General features: G+C 39.9%; 1 protein-coding gene across 11 annotated transcripts in view; it reads left to right on the top strand.

The window, feature by feature from the left end:
* Positions 1-17,716, top strand: part of Grm8 (glutamate metabotropic receptor 8) — an 804,058-nt gene that overhangs the window by 165,024 nt on the left and 621,318 nt on the right. For 3 of the 11 annotated variants that reach the window (XM_031381315.1, XM_031381313.1, XM_031381314.1), the window contains 3 exons: positions 1,880-2,056; positions 9,167-9,300; positions 10,209-10,308. The exons of 5 other annotated variants lie outside the window; for them this stretch is intronic. The gene's annotated coding sequence lies outside the window, so the exon portion shown is untranslated. The remainder of the gene's footprint in view (positions 1-1,879; positions 2,057-9,166; positions 9,301-10,208; positions 10,309-17,716) is intronic. 3 more of the 11 variants (XM_031381319.1, XM_031381316.1, XM_031381318.1) reach the window with 1 other exon arrangement.

Below are 17,716 nucleotides of genomic sequence, written 5' to 3'. Positions count from 1 at the left end.
TTTTTTTTTTTTTTTTTGTAGAAGATATTTTAATCTTCTTATGATTTTTAAGTCAATTAAAAAAAATTTCAACAAATATGGAATTCTCTCTGTCAGGAAGCACAGATGCCATAGGTATCTTGTAACTTTGTGACGCTAGAAAGGGGAAAGTGCTATAGGGAAACCTGTTAAAAAATGTTAAAAATGCAAGAGTAAGTTATGAGAAATTCTTCATTGTTTTAAAACAGCAACTTCTATGTGGCTCAGTGTTTTTTTATTTGTTTTGTTTTGTTTTGTTTTCTGTTTTATTTCATTTTGTTTTCTTTCTTTTTTCTTCTTCCTTCTCCTGTATGTATGTATGTATGTATGTATGTATGTATGTATGTATATATGTATGTAATTTTTTGTGGTGAGAATTCTAAATTAAGATTTACCCTCGTCTGGCAGTGGTGGCTCATTCCTTTAATCCCAGCACTTGGGAGGCAGAGGCAGGTGGATTTTTGAGTTTGAGGCCAGCCTGGTCTATAGAGTGAGTTACAGGACAGCCAGGGCTACACAGAGAAATCTTGTCTTGAAAAACCAAAGAAAAGAAAAAAAAATTTACCCTAAGCAACATCTTGACTACATTGCACTGTTGCTGACTCTGGGTACAGTGTGTTACACAGCATATCTCCAGACCTTCTTTATCTGGTTTGACTGAAACTTTATGTCCTTTGATTCCTAACTCCCTATTTCCATGTCTATTCCCTGCCAAAAACCATTCTACAGCTTTTTGATTGTTTGAGACTGGTTTATTTTTATATGAATGCCTGTTCTGCCTTCAGTGGCCAGAAGAGGTCATCAGACCCCTTGGACCTGGAGTTGCAGATCTTTGTGAGCACTATGTGGGCTCTGGGAACTGCAGCTGGGTCCTCTGTAAGAACAGCAAATGCTCTCAGCAACTTAGCCATCTCTCCATCTCCAGTTCTTCATTTGGATGCTAAGGTCTTAACACTTTTGATAGTTCAATTAAGTGATATTCTCAAGTGTTTGCTTTTTGGTAAGAAGTATACCTTGCCACAATAACCTCAAGGCTCATTTTATTTTGTTTACCCAAGTTTTTTAATTGCCACCAACTTGTAGATTCTACATGTGACTAAGTTTTTCTTAGTCTACCTAGAGGGATAATACCTTGATCTGGTGTTATTGGTCCTCAAGTCACTACTAAACATATGAAGAACATTATTTCAGTTATTAAAATATTTAGATTTAATATAATAAAGCTTTTGGAATTCAATTGGGATGGAATTTTCTCCTCTCCCACAGTTGGGGCTATAACTGTGGTTATGAAATACCACTTATGTACTGCCCAATTTATGTTAGTTATCCTGCCAAGTTGCCTGCCTTTTGTAAGTATTTTGTTGTAGGCACCCAATGGTAGAAGTATTTCTAGAATAAGGTGACTCCAGGACCTGCCCCTCATTGGAGGCATTTACCCTCTTTACCCAGGGGTAGTCTTTCTTTTTTTATTTTTTATTTTTATTTTTTACTTTTTAGCTTTTCGAGACAGGGTTTCTCTGTATAGCCCTGGTTGTCCTGGAACTCACTCTGTAGACCAGGCTGGCCTCGAACTCAGAAATCCACCTGCCTCTGCCTCCCAAGTGCTGGGATTAAAGGCATGTGCCACCACTGCCCAGCTTGGGGTAGTCTTTCTTGCAGAAAGTTTGGCCTTCTACTTTGTTTTTGGCAATGGTACCTCCATGGGGTGCAACATATGCTTTGGGTCTTGATCTCAGCAGTATGAACTTGTGGGTTCAGCTTTTCTCTTCCTTGCCTGTAAATAACGAGCTAGAGGTAAGACTTGATTAATGAATGAATGCACAGCAAGAGCAGAACCTGATTTCTTTTATTTATGTTACAGTGCACCAGTCCCTGGCTCATACTCAGTAAGATGTATTGCATACCAGCTGCAGGCAAGACACTGTGATAGGCGCTGGAGAGGGACACAAAGATGGATATGATATGACTGTTACCTTTAAAAAGCTGAAAGCCAAGATAAGAAATTAATTACTGAATAGAGATGCAGACTGTAAGCTGTGTAAGTACAGACAATAAGGCTGTTAGCTTCAAGAGACACTTTGAGGGCTTTGTGGAGAGGATGCATGCAGGTGGAGATGGGTGGGGTAGACCACAAAAACCTTTAAATGATGTGTGCTTCATAAAAGCTCAAAGCATTCATTGATAAACAGTACAGATTGCTTTGGAATTTGGATTCCATGATTGGATTTCTCAATTATAAAAGTAAAATTTAGTGTGCTTCTTACAACATGGATATCGTTGGGTTTTTTTTTCTTCTTTCCATTTTATGATCACAGAGGGATCTGATGCAGCAAGAGAATTTATATTTGTTGATCTTCAGTGTTCCACAGGATGTATTATGACATCTTACACCTATTTTCCTTTTCATGGTTGTGAAAATTTGCTTCTCTGTTCTTATCCTGTGTCCTTAGAATAGTTTCCACCTCTATTTATGTGAATGAGGCATAAAGCCTCCTTGTTTCCCAAACTATGACCTCCTCTTCTTTTCTGTGGTGACAAAATTATGTCATAAATTAATTTTATTGGGTTCTAGAGCTTGAGCGTTCCTGCCGCTTATGTCCCCAGATTAAGCAATGGTCTTATATTTCCAAAGAACTGTAAGAATTATCTCTATGATAAAGGTAGCCTGTGGTTTCATATAACGAACATGGTCCGTGGGACACTGGAGAATTCTAGTCTGCTCTTGCAGTTCAAGAACTCAAATGCTCAACTGATGGAGGCAGCAGGACTTCATTTTAGCATGATTTCCTTAAAGGAGTTCAATACCTACCCAGTTTTGTGTCTCAAAAGCATAGGGTTTGCAGCCTACTCTGGTTGGCCCTTTCTTAACACTGAACCAATGCTTCCTTGACTACTGACTCTCTAGGGAGGTTGGAAAACTGAACTTTTTAAACCATCCTCAAACAAAAATATGTTACCATATACAATTATTTGTTATTTCTAGGTAATTCTAGTGGTATTGTAAAGATTTGTTTTATATTCTGAGATACATTGTGCATACATTGTTTGTCTAAGGGAGCAAGAGAGACAACAATCACAGAGTGATAATGCTAAATCTCTGCCCAGGTGTCTGATATGTATACAAAGTACTCCTTTAATCCCAGCACTTGGGAGGCAGAGGCAGGCAGATTTCTGAGTTCGAGGCCAGCCTGGTCTATAGAGTGACTTCCAGGAAGCCAGGGATATACAGAGAAACCTTGTCTCAAAAAACAAAAACAAAAACAAAAAACCCAAAACCAAACAAAGTACTTGTTTGGTCTTAGATGTCCAAGTTCTATGTTGTTAGCGGTTTCAACTGCCAAAAGAAACAGAACACACCGTAGACTTCTGAAGATTCATAGTGTAGAGGAGAGTGATTTTCAGCGCTTGGTAAATTTTATGTTGAGGCCTCAGGAGCACAGCATGTGCGTATTTTATTTTCCCAGATATATCAGTTAACACAAAATAATTGTTTGAGCTGATTTAGGAAGAATGAAGCTTACATTTAAGGTAGAGGAAAAGAATATCTGAAAAACTTTAGAACCAAAAAAAGAATATGGCAATTTCGAGGGAGAACAGTATGTTTTTTTGTAAGATGGGATGCATGGTAGAAAGGATTTATGGACCAATGACATAAGATGACCCTGTAAAATAAATGGGGACAGAGCCGTACAGGAACTTCTCACAAGACTAAAGAGATAGGGCTATCGCAGGATTTAAAACAGGGTGGCAGCATGGCCAGATTTGTGTGTTAGGGAGGTCCTTCTGACAATAGGCTGAAAGATGGATGGAGAGACTCCATCCATCTGTAGGTAGTAGGATGAGTTAGAAAGGTTATTGAAATAGTCCAGGCAACAAGTGACAGGGCCTTAAATAAAGCTGTGGTAGTGAGGCTGGAGGGGAAGTGACAAATAGGGAATAGAAACCATAGGTCATTGCAAGCACTCAGGTGTGCAGTGGAGGGGAGGAAGGAAAGCCAGGGTAAGCCTCAAATGTTTGGGTTGAGTGTCTATGGGAATGGGTCTGTTATTTAAAAAACCAGAGGGATCTCAAGGGAAGTATTTTGAGATGAGCTAATATTTTAAAAGGTATTCTTGAGAACCTTTTAAGCATAAATAGATGGTTAAATTTTATATGTAAGCATGTCATATGTTGCAGAACAGTCCAGTCAGAGTTCCAGATGTTTTGTAAGATTGTTTTAGATGGATTAGTACTTAGATAGTTGGACCTTGAGTATGGCACAGTGTCCTTTACTGTGTGTCAGCCCCATCTGGTTAGTTGATGATCTGAATAAAACAAAACTAATTAGCCACCTTTGAGAAAGAATCCGTGCCTCTTTTTCTCTGGTGTTGTAGGCTGTGGGGTATTCCACCTGAGCTGGACCCTGCTCTTGACACTTGACTACTATGTCACAGTGATAATGTTGGGTAGGTGACTTCTCTAAGCCCCACCTGCCTCAGCTGTGTGCTGAGCTTAACAATGCGGTCAGTTCACACTGTTTTCTGTGGCAGTCCAAAGAGTAAACTAGGGCTGGCAGGGTGGCTCAGTGGGTGGAAGCACTTGCTGTCAAGGCTGATGATTTGTATTCAGTAGTGTGACCTTCCCAAGTGGAAGAAGAGAACATTTTCTTCACAAGCTGTTCTCCGACCTCTACATACTTGCTGTGGCATCTGTACTCCACAAATAAAAGAATTAAACACACTAAGAAATCAAAAGTGAAAACCTGTGTGAGTGAACACCCCACAGTTGACCTCCCAGCTTCCAAGCCAGTCCTGGCAGTGTGACTGTCCTACTAGATAAAATACTTGGAGACCTGGTTTTAAAGTGCAGCTGCTTTCAGGACACGAAGTCCATTTGATACATTACAAAAGAAGGCCAAGAACCACGTGTTCTGCTTGTCTCCCTCTGGGAGGGTACCTGAGAAGGGACCTGTGCACACTATGCACCTATGGGCTCTGTTCACCGTCTGTCTAAACCACAGGCATTTCCCACCTTTTCTGTTCCTTCTCCTGAAGTTCCTTTCTTGGAGGTTGTTCTCTGAAGGCGAAATCTAAGCTCCTTCCCCAGCCTGGTTCCTTCTTGGCCTCTCCACTTTCTGCAGACTGTTAATACCCCTTTCTTCTAGAAACTGTCTCCTTTAACAGCAGACTGCATTCCTTCCAGGGGTTCCTTCTCAGCACCTTTCTGTCCTCTGATCCGTGATGGTGAATTGTATTGAGGAAACATTCTTGGCACTCTCTTCCAGGTTTTCATCGTCAGCTGCCATCCATATGCTGATGGCGACCCACATTGTGTCTTTACCCTGATGTCTCATCTGAGCTCCGGATGGAAACTCTCCTTCATATTCATCCTCCCTCCCTTCCTTCTACTTCCTCCCCTCTCTCCTGGACCAGGCACAGTCCTGGTACAGGGTATAACCTATGAAATTTTAACTTTTAAGGTCAGGTTTTAGGAAGAGAGAAAGGCATTGGCTTACATTTTAAATGAAATTCTGACATTTCAAAATATTCATGTGTCATGATGAAAATGAGTCTAAGCTTCTGTGGGGATACAAGAAAAATAAAATTATTAATGTTTAATGCTCACTGGCTAGGAAGAATGCCAGGATTGGCTCCTTGAAGTCAGTATCTGAGTTTTATTGTGAGGAGTGAGAATATGTTATAGGGAGAGAGAGCGGGGAAGCCTTTCGGGACCTTCCCGCTCAATAGCATCAGAGGTCCAAGAAGTGAGATGTGTTCACAGTGACAAGCTGAGTGCTTTGGGTCAGTTAATACAGTCAAGATAAAAATATTACAAGTGTAATTCTGGGATTTTTTAATTCTCAGCCAACTATCTTTAATTAGAATCTGATTCTTAAAATCTTTTAGAGTAAGACATTTTACTTCAAAAACCTCTGTCCATATTACTGTAGTCTAGCTAGTGAAGAAATGCTTAATGTTTTGCTTATGAAATGAATTAATCTCTGGCAGAAGAAAGAGAGGCTACCTCTGATGGCCACAGAATATCTACTAATACTTTCATGACATGGTTACATTCTTTCCCCCATATTCCCAGAAGTCTGAAGGTGTGATCATTCCAGGGGTACCTATGCATCTGTCAGTACCCTGTGAGGACTGCATGATTTCAGCTTCACTAATTTTTCTGTTGTTCTTAGCATTTTAAATTTCTATTAATATATTTATCTACCACCATAATCTCGTTGAAGCATGTTTAAGAATTACACATAGATAACACCACCTATAGAAAATAAGAGGAGTTTCTATTTATGAATCATATATATACATATATACATACACATACATAGTATGTATGTATATATGATTCATAAATAGAAACTTTCCTTATTTTATATAGATGATGGTATCTATGTGCATATATATATATATATATATATATATATATATATGCAAAACATCCATTCTCAGAAGCTTCCAGAGACATCAGTATGTCTCCCTGATTAGAATTCTTTCACATGCCCCAGTGTAGGGGAATGCCAGGGCCAATAAGTGGGAGAGGGTGGAGTGGCAAGCAGGGGAAGGGGGGAGGCAACAGGGGTTTGTTCTTGTTGTTTTGGGGTTTTTTTGGGAGGGGAAACTGGGAAAGGAGAAATCATATGACATGAATATAAAGAAAATATCTAGGATGAACAATATGAACTAACTAGTACCCTCAGAGCTCCCAGGGACTCAACCACCAACCAAGGACTGCACATGGTGGGGCTGATTGTTCTGGCAGCATGTGTATAGTAGAGGATTGCAAAATCGATCATCAATGGGAGGAGAGACCCTTGACCCTGTGAAGATTCTGTGCCCCAGTGTAGGGGAATGCCAAGGCCAATAAGTGGGAGAGGGTGGTGTGGCAAACATGGGGAGCGGGGAGGCAAAAGGGGTTTGTTCTTGTTGTTTTTGTTTGTTTATTTGTTTGTTTGTTTCTTGGAGGGGAAACTGGGAAAAGAGAAATCATATGACATGTAAATAAAGAAAATACCTAATAGAAATAAAGAAAATATCTAATAAAAAAGAAAATGCCCTACAGGCTTGCCTACAGGCTATAACATTTTCTAAAAAAAAAAAAAAAAAAAAAAAAAAGAGAGAGAGAGAGAATTCTAGAATTCTATCATGACTATTTATAAATCACTACCTTGGAGAGAGAATGGACTTACAATTACTGTGTAGACCATATTCTCCAAAGCAACAAAAGTCATCCTTAAAGTGATGGAAATGACTCCTGGGGCGAGGGCATATCTATGCTGTATGCTGCTACTATAGGGTACCAAAGATTGAGGGGGTTTGAACAACTCAGACTTATTACCTTAAAGTTCTGAATGTTGGAAGTTCAAAAATGGATCTCACTGGTCCCTAATTCAGAAGTAGTCCTAGCAGAACTCAATTCCTCTCTGAATCCATTTCCCTGCCTACCTCAAGGCTCTCTTCAATTGCCAATGGCAGCAATGGCCAATTTTGTCTTTTTCATTATGACTTTCTGTGTTTCTGACTCTCCTGCCTCCATCTGTCCCATATTAAATACCCTATGGTTACATCTAAGACAAGTTTTCTTTTTTCTAATTTAATGGATTAGCAATCTTTATTTTACTAGTAATCCTTATTCTTTTTTGCTGTTGGAGCCCACTACATATACAGGTTCCAAAGATTTGAATGTAGACATCTTTAGGGACCATTATTCTACATGGCAGAGGGATGTAATCTTAGATGTTGCAATGATTTGCAATTTTTCAGAGTGCAGTGCCTCTGGGAGTTCAGATTTCTCACGACGAGGATGAAATCTGTAGGGCAAGTTAGCTACAGAGGCTCTGTGGAAGAGGACCACTTCTGGTTTAGAAATATAGAGAGAAAATGCTTCATGTCTCTGAGTTCCATATCAATGTATTCAATCAACTGGGGTTTGCAGTATTTTTAAAATATTGCATCTTAATACATACAGATTTTTTTGGTTGTTCCTCTGTGTTACATAATATTATATCTGTTTACATACCATCTGTATTGTTTTAGTTATTTTGGTAACCTAGAGGTAGTTGAACATACATAGGGGAATCCACTTAAGCCTTATGCAAATATTACCATTTCAGAAAAGGGACTTGAGTTTATACAATTGTTGATATATGGAGCCAACTCAGGATACCAAGGGATGCCAATATTGCACAATTCGTTTAAAACTACTGAGTTTACCCAGTGTACCTGGAAGCAAATGAAGGCTGTGTCCTGAAAAAAAATATTAACAAAGAAGCAGGAAGAATGGCTTTTGAGTAACTTGTCAGTGTAATTCACTCCAGGGGAGTTATTTGAAGCCACGGCAGGACAAATTATGATCAGTTTAAGTCAAGTTTGTTAAGGACCAAGTCATGTAAATCCTATATAGTTTTTGTCTCCATTTTCTTTCCTCTTTTACTATTTTTGATCTGTTTTCATTTTATCATTAAATAAAATAACGAAAAACCTATTTTTAAAAAGTCAAAGTCTGATTGCCATTAGTTTAAAAAATATTTAAAGGCATTTTCTAATTCCTTGATTGTGGTTATAGATGTCATGGTTGGGTGATTTGATTGAACAGAATCTGGAAAATGAGATTTCAGTGGTTGATTAGAAACGTCATAATAAAATTTCATTTCCTTATATGTGGGCATTTTTTTTTCTTTTTCATCAACTGATTGTTTATCTAGAAGTTACCATTTGAAATTCCATTACTTCATGAACTACTCACAAAGCTTTAGAAAATTACTGCTAATTCTAAAATAATTGTACCACTTATCATTACTCAGTCAAGAAAAATGGGCATTTATATGTGCTTTAGCAATATTTAGATAGGCTGTTACACCTCTTTCTTTAAAATAGTCCTGATTGCAATGCAAATTGCAAGCTGTGATGGCATTGCTGGAAATTGGAATCGTAACAATCTCAGCTGGTTGATGTCCTCTGTTGACAAAGGGAACCTCTGAGAGCTGTGCTCAGTCTTCTTTAGATCTCTTCACCAAGAGGGCTAGTGTATGGTCTTTCCACTGAGGCCATACCTCCCATCATTATGTAGTCACCCCCATGGTAATGCGTGGCGTCGCATCTAACAGGAATTCCAATTGCTCACAGCTGCCAATGCAACCTCCCTTCTATTATTCCAGGCTTCATACTAAGACCAGAGGAGCTGCTGTATGAGTGTTCTATTCAATTACAGAAGGACTATTAAATACTGTTTCTGTGCCAGGGAGCTGAAAGAGAATGGTCTATGCTGCTAAGCAACTAGGCTGTCTACCAGGTGGGTGAACGGAAGAACTGTGGTGTGTAATAAGTACCACAACAATAGAGATGAAGGGGTGGCTTGCAACAGTTAAATTACTCTGCATTAATTCCCCAAATTCCAGCCTTCTCACCATCATGGAAGTTTTGGGTCAGGGAATTCGTTATGGAATTTGTTAGGTGCATTTGGAATGTGATGTTTGGCATATTTCTAGTCTCTATGTCCTAGATGCCAGTAACAAGAACCTCCTTATTTGTGCCAACCACGAATATCTTACGACAATTGTGAAATGTCCTCTAGCAGGGCAAAACTATTTGCAGTTGAGAGTAAATCCTAAATATTATGATAAGAACACAGATTTGCCAACTATCCTGAAAAGATAGGTAAATGGAGCAAGAACATGGGGAGGAAGAATAGAAAGAAATTAGGGGGTTGATAGAAAAGTTGAATATCCAAGAGAGGTTAACTTGCAAATAACTTTCCTCAGAAGAGCCTACTTTTAAAACCAACATAACTTCTGGACAGTTTGAAGTGGTTAACAGTGTTTTAATGTAAACTCCAAACTCCCTTTCATATGCACATGGCTTATGCGGATCAGGTTTATTTTTGGTAGAATTTTTGGAAAGGATTTGACAGCCATATATGGTAAAGAATAGAGAATGTCACATTCATTGCAGTCACTAATCCATAACTGGAACTAGGTTTCAGAAAATGAATGGGAGACCTCTGTATAAGTAGACAACACTGTTCCCAGAAGCCAGAGGTTATTAATTAAAAATCCTAGTTTCATGTGTTATTGTTGGCCAGGGAGAACCCAGGCACACTCCTCTGCCAAGTAATACAAGCTGTTGCCATTGTTCCTGATTACCCACCAAAACTAGACGTTAAGATCCTGAAACTGAAAACAATGCATACTTTGATTGCAGGACACAGAGAAATCAAGCTGTAACTGAAGTGGGTGCTCCCTCCATGTTGGCTAGTATTCATAATATTAAAGGCTGCTATGCAGGTTGCTGGGCAAAAAAGGTAATCGATATTCCTACCTGTGGAATGAGCTTGGACTTTGAAAGCTACAAGACCAACCTGTCAGGCAAGATACTCCCACAGATGCAATAGTGGCATGATTGTTATAAGGGTGTCTACTTCACGGGAGGAAATTCACTCCTTATACTGTAAATGTAGCCCAAAGCCAGTGGCTGGGCAAATCACAGACGTGGGAAGGAGGATGCTTCTATAGCTGTGTTTTAAATGAAAATAGTATCAAAATGACTTCTAAATATTTGTGTTTTAATTATTCCTGTAGATCAGGGATACTTTCTGCACTGGTCAGAGAAGCTTCTTTTGTATAATTGGCAGTGGTTAATGTAAAGGTTCATAACATTTCAAAGTGCTAAGAACAAGTAACTGTTGAGTGTTCATCATAAAACTATATATATGTATATATTATATGTATGTATGTAGTATGTATGTATGTATGTATGTATGTATGTACATATCTCTTCCTACAAGGCTCAAAGAACATTGTGGGAAAGGGGAGTAGAAAGAATGCAAAAGCCAGTGAAGAATAATATGTAACATTGCCTGATATGACATGGCCATCGGGATGATGGTCCCTTAGCAAATGTCACTACATTCCCAAGGCCTACATAAGACTGGTCACACCAACATTCTGTCATGGAAGAATGAGGGGCCTTTCAGGATTTGATGGTGGATGGGTTGGTGAGGGATAGAGAGTCATTTTCTCCAGTGGTACAGCCATAGCTAAGTTACCCAGACTCCAGGAAATAGGACTCCATTCATGTTCATAAGAGTTATCCTAATGAACTCAATAGTCACAAAAGAGAGGGAAAAAAGAACCCTTGAAAGTAAGGTTTCAAAGAAAAGTGGTTTAATGAAAGAGAGAAGGGATGAAAGTAATGCGGTATGTGAACCTTGCCAAAATGCTTTGGCTATATGACATGAAATTGTAAATTGTTTTTGAAGAAAATGAGTTAGAATCATGGGAAAAAAATCTCAGGCTTGGACATGTTGTGAAAATCACAGCAGTTGGGGGAAGTCAGTCTTTGAACATAAAGAGTAAAAGCGAGGTTGAAGCCAGCACATCTGCATTGGAAGGAAGGAAAAACACTTAGGGGTGAAGTGTGGTTTACCTTGGGCAGGAAGGATTGCCTATGGGTCACACTGGTATTATTCTGGTCTAATATCAGACAGCCACTGCAACACCTGGGTATGCCTAAGGCCTATTTCAGCTCTTATTCCAGTACCCTACTCAGCATAGCTGAACTGATGCAGACACACACTCACATGAGTGTATACATACATTACATTAAAGATCTGAACTTCAGAACACACATGGGAAGAGAAAACAGTGCAAGCTTTCAGGATGGAGAGCAGTATGTGCCCATAATGACAGACAGTGTCCAGAACAGTGGATGGGAGCTTTCTCCTGGCACCTTTGTGGGACCACAGGGATAGACTGTATCACCCTTCTGGATTTGGCTTCCTCCTAATGCAAACTCATTGTTGAGATACATTGTGAACTGCTAACTGTGGACCTTTCTAAGCGTTCACAAGAAGTAGGCATAACTGAAGTGACTCCCATTCTCCACATGGGCAGGACCTGCTTATAAAAGGGTTTTGTTTATAGATTCTGACCTGACCAGCTGGATGGAAGAAAAATTCAGGTTTGGAGCAAATATGATGGACAGGCAGTGGAGCAAAGGGTCCAGTGGCAGCCTGAGCCTTCAGTCAGTCAGTAGAACTTGGAGCATTACAGCCATATGCTGCCTGTTAGAGAGTCCTTAGGCAGCACTTGGACTGTCAGTGCTTGTCACTGGAGAAAGCTGGGGGGATAGAAGAGAAGCCTAGTAGGCACCTTCACAGCAGGCAGGGAGCCTCCTGCTGGGTGCTTCAGGAGCTTTCTCAACTCAAACCAAGCTGGAGACTCTGTGTTCTGTTTTCCTGGACTCAAAGCCTCGCTGTCTTAGTGATTATTTACTATTGATAATGATAGCAGCTAACCTTCTTCAGATCCCAATTCTCTGCTTGCTGGGCTTTCAGGGTGGATTGAGCATCAAATAGAAATCCAGGCCTTCTGCTGTGTGTTACAGCATTAGAAGTCTATCTGCTTCCATTTATTGTATTTCTTCTTCTTTTTTTTCTCAGCTGATCCATTCCCATTTGGGACTCTGGAGTGCCTAAATGAATCTTTTACCACACCATGGGGAAGTTGTTTACTGATTTCTGCTTCTAATGCAGCTGTCAGATACTCAAACTGTCTATTAGCCAAACAGGCACTCTTATCAACTGCGTTTTCTAAGCTTCTGCTTCTTAAACACAATGTTTTTGACTAGACTAAGGATTTTAAAGAGTCTTTAAAGCATAGTATATGCCATCATACAGCTCAATTCAATGTACACCCTAGCATTTTCTCTGTCCATGGCCATCTGCTGGCTACTGTTAGGGTGTATATAGATGAATACAATGATGTTGTTTTATTTAGTTTGAGCTCCCATGAGTACTTGGGAGGTAGGGGTAGGTGAGTGGGTGGAATTGCCTTTGTTATTGCATACTGTGCACTAATCTCACCAGTTGGCTCATGGTGGCTATTGATATGTTTCCTTCCACTCAATAATAGAAAAAACAAAAACAAGAGCAACAAAACAAAACAAAACAAAACACAGCCCTTGGTGATTGTCTAAAACCCAGGACAGTAAAATGGTCCCAAGTCAGAACCAACAAATTCTTGACAGATCACCCACACTCTTTCTGAGTTGTCCTATATTAAGAATATGGCTTTATTGTGAATATGAGACAAATCCCTCTGTTTATTTCTGATTTCTCTGCTTTTCATTAAATTTCTCACTTTAACACTCCACTCATCAGTGTTTGAAATTCCAGCTAAAAACAGTGCAAGAATTTATTAAGTAGCTTCTGTGCTGGTGAGGTTACTGCTTCCATACATTTTATTTAATCAATTATCAATTTCAGTTTTCTAACTGCCAATGCAGCCACATTTTCTGCAGTATAGTCTGCTAGCTGAGCCATTTTGGTGAAGTATCTACTTATAATCGACGTAAGGCTTAAGTTTAATTAAAGTTACAAATCCTATTGCCCAAGCATCCTGCAACATAGGGTTCTACTTGGTGAAACTGGAAAGTGTTAGCTCCCAACACCATGCTTCCCACGCTATCACTGAGGTCTTTACTAGGAACTTGACCATGAGCAGAAAATTTATGCCAAAAAAACTCTTTGTGGAAATCGAATAAACCTCTTTGTGAAATTATTAGGGACTCCTTCAGTGGGTTGCTGAATGAGGGAGAAACCACATCCATGCTACTGAGAATAACATGAATTTCAAGAGTGACCTGGCTTTCAGGTCACCTTTATCCTCTAGGGAAGAGTGCTTACAACTAACTGGAACACTAATGACTCCCCAAAGAGTATCTTACCAGAATCTCTAAAGAGAAGAAATAGTGTAACTCTAGTCAGAACTTGACTATATAGCATCAGAAGATGGGATAAATGTAAGACATATGACATGTATCTCAGGTGTCAGTGTGTTCAGAAAGAAGACCAGTAGAAGGGATCAAATCTTACGATGCAGGGACGGGCAAGCTAACTTGTGTGCATTACATTATTGCTGGAAGCAGGTCTAAATTAGTTCTCTTATTTCTAGTAATGGTGAAGTTCTGTATGCATTCATTAATGGAAGCTAGTCCCCAGGTATCTAACAAAATCATGCTGCTGAATAACAGAGCTGCGCATCAGCATGTAGATAAGGGCAAGCGGGGACATCCCGGAAGCTCTGTCCCCAAGGAAGAGCATCGCCCTACCTCATTCTCTCCCAGCACGCACATCTGTGACCCTCTGCTGTCCTTGCCAGTTGCCTATACTGCACAATTTCATGCTCAGATGTGACGGGTGAATGGAAATTGGAACTATAAAAATGGACTATGTAAAATTAAATTTTCATAAGTAACAAAAAGGCTGAATTTTAACTTGAAGTCCTTCAACCTTTCCTCTACTCCATAAATGGCACATGTACTCAAAATTACAATAAATTATAATATTATTTTATTGCTACTGTTAATTATTTTACAAGTTCAAGATTGTTTAGGATATCCTATTAATCTGACACACTATTATATTACCATCTGGGCTTGTCAGTGCAACTATTTCCAGTTCCCAGTCTTATTAAACCAAACACATTATACCAATTTGTATGAGAAACACTCCACATCACCAAAGCTTCTACAATGCTGAAAATCTACTAAAATAAAGTATACAATTTTGACCGCCTAAGCTTTTAACAATGTGGGAGCCTTATCTGTAAAGAATTTCCTCTTCAAGGACAAAATGTGCTATACAGAAACTTCAAAATACTGAGTTAATGACACTCACTAGACAAGATTTTCTCTCTAGTTGGAACACAAGTCTTTTCACAGGCAGAAAAAAAAATGATCTTAGGAGGAACTGTGCCTTGGGGGTTTGTCTGACACTGGGTTTTCCTTCCCATTCCTGATCTGGTAGCCTGTCCTCTGTTTATGACCCTGGAGGGCTCCAGTGACTCCTCGTGCTTGGATCCACATGTTCTTATTTCATCAGTTAAAACCCATCCTTCCTTGGTCAGGCTTTGTTTCGAGGACTTAAGGAAAAAAAACATACCATCTGTCCCACGCAATCAAGCAAGTATTATTCTCGGCTCATACTTTTATGCTCTTGAAAGAGTGCTTAGAAAGTGAAACTGTTCATGATCTCAAGGTATGTATCAATTGTAAACACCTCAAATGAGCATCTTTGGGTTGGCGCTGCTGAGACGTAGACGTTTCTCCTTGCTTATTCATTTACCTCCTTTGTGGTGATGGCTCATTTTTATGGTCTTTCTGTTCATACGGTCAGACAGACCCAGAGGATTTGAGCTTCTGTCCCTTAGGCTTTTTGTGTGGCTAACCCTCTTCAGTTAAGTAGGTTTTTTTCCTAATAGGTCCCTCCTGCCCCTAGAAGTTTTATACCTTGCTCAGGTTTGCTCAGTGGCCTGGAATAGAGTGATGTGTTCTCTTGCCTTCTGGCAGAGGAAGGCTGCCATCTTCCAGCTGTGCCTGTGATGAATGACTGACTTTCTCTCCTTATTCCCCCTTCACCTTCACTGCCCTCCTCCAGGACTTGTCTCTGTAGAATAAAGTTTTTTTTGAAGTGAGAGGAAAAATGAGAGAGGAAAGGAGGATGGCTTGTTTGCAAGCAACCCGTGAGCTAACTTCACCTTCTGGTCCCTTGCCAGACAAAGGACTCTAACTAGAATAGTAGCTGCCCTCTCCCTGTCTTCTTCAAACTGCTTGTTTACAATGTCTCCAGTTTACCAGGTGGGCTGGCAAAAATCAAGACTAGTCTTTCTCCAAGTTTTACCTTTTTGCCTCTGTGTGATCATCCCTTGCCTTTACACATGCCCTAAGGTGTATATAAATTCATCCATTCACACATCATTCTTGTAAAATGAATCAACAGCATAGGGAGCGCATGCTCTGTGGGGTGCCAATCTATACTATCACAGTTCAGCATTTGATGGTTTCTAGGACAAACAAGGAACATAGGAAACCTTACGGAATAACAAAAGGAGAATATATTTCAGTTTGAGAATGACTGATGCAGACATAAACTTTAAAAGGTGAGGGGGAAATCAATGTAATCTCGAGTGACTGGGGGGAAAATTCATTACTACTGTGAAGCCTCTGAGAGTGCCAGGTTCCTGGGATTGAACTTTATAGATAATGGGAAACTTTTGGGACCAATGTAAATCTCCAAGTGTGTTGGAAAAGAAGGTGAGCATACAATTACTCTTTGAGGAGGAAATGGATCAGTAAAGCTTGAATAGTTTTTCCCACCCAGGAGAACTTTCTTTATTTTAAAAAGAATTGTGTGTGTGTATGTGTGTGTGTGTGTGTGTGTGTGTGTGTGTGTGTGTGTGTGTGTGAGAGAGAGAGAGAGAGAGAGAGAGAGAGAGAGAGAGAGAGAGAGAGACTTCATTTTCCAATCCTACTCTACCTCTTTGTTTGAGATAGTTCTTTCTCTTACTGTTTCATTGTGCATGCCAGGCTAGCTAGCAGGCCACCTTCTTCCAGGTACTCTCTGTGTCTATCTCTCATCTTTCTGCAGGAGTGCTGAGAGTACAGATACTTACTCACTATAGCACCCCACTATTTATGTGAGTTCTTTGATTTTGAAGTCAGGTCTTCGTGCCTGTACAGCGAACTACCACCAAGTCATCTCCCAAACCCGTATGAGATTTTCCCATCTCCGAAATGCAAATGTGAAGGTAACGTGTACCAATTCAAGACAGAAATTTAAAAAGGAGAAGTCGGGGCTGGTGAGATGGCTCAGTGGGGAAGAGCACTGACTGCTCTTCGGAAGGTCATGAGTTCAAATCCCAGCAACCACATGGTGGCTCACAACCACCCATAATGAGATCTGATGCCCTCTTCTGGTGCGTCTGAAGACAGCTACAGTGTACTTACATATAATAAATAAATAAATCTTTAAAAAAAAAAAAGGAGAAGTCTAGGGGAACCACATATTGAGCAGGTAGGCAAGAGGAAGAGAGTTGTTTCTGTCTAAGGATGAAAGAGGTGATAGGAAAGCCCTGGAAATATCACAAAATCTCCTATGTCTTGGTGCGCAGCAGAGCAGCCTCTAATGCAGCTTGAATAAGGACTGGGCCATTGAGAGGGATGGAAAGAGAATAGTGGAGTGTTGGAGCTAGGGTCCTGCAGAATCAGCAACATTCCTCACAGCAATGATGGGTGCAGAAATAGAAAAAGCCTGCAAGACTGTTATTTTAATACACCTAATTTCAGTCGGAGGTCAGATATTCCACTTGAAGTGTTTCAGAGAGGGAGGAGTCCACTCTGCCTTATTTCTGCCTCTCCCCAAATATAGAAAAAGCTAATCATGAACTTCACAGTCATATTTTTAATCTATTCATATGATTTGTACTCAATGACATGCTCTTTTGATTTACAGTGTCTCTCATGACCTCTGAACTGACCTCCACAAATAGGAAGAGGAAAGGGGAAATGCCTGTCTGGCCGTGTGGGTTGATTTCCACCCAGCTTTTGATCTGGCCCAACTAATAGAAATCTTGTCAAAGGCTAACACAGGAGGTTCTTTGTGGCTAATCCAAGGAACAGAGCTCCAAATGGTCTTAAATTAATGTCGGTTCACCTTCATGCCTGACTTTGAACTTAATGGCATCAATGTGTAAAGAAGGCAGGATGAGGTGGTCTCAAATCATTATCTGAAACCCAAGCCTGTAGAAAAAGGTCCAGTTTTAAGCTCATTAAGGGATACTGCTGAATACTCTAGAATATCAAATTAACTATTAAAAACCTTTGAAAACTGAGTTGAAAAAACTGGGACATTTTCTCAAACCTTTGGAGAT

This window comes from Mastomys coucha, unplaced genomic scaffold (assembly GCF_008632895.1).
Source record: "Mastomys coucha isolate ucsf_1 unplaced genomic scaffold, UCSF_Mcou_1 pScaffold20, whole genome shotgun sequence".
NCBI classification, from domain to species: domain Eukaryota; kingdom Metazoa; phylum Chordata; class Mammalia; order Rodentia; family Muridae; genus Mastomys; species Mastomys coucha.
This window is presented reverse-complemented; position numbering and strand designations above follow the sequence as displayed.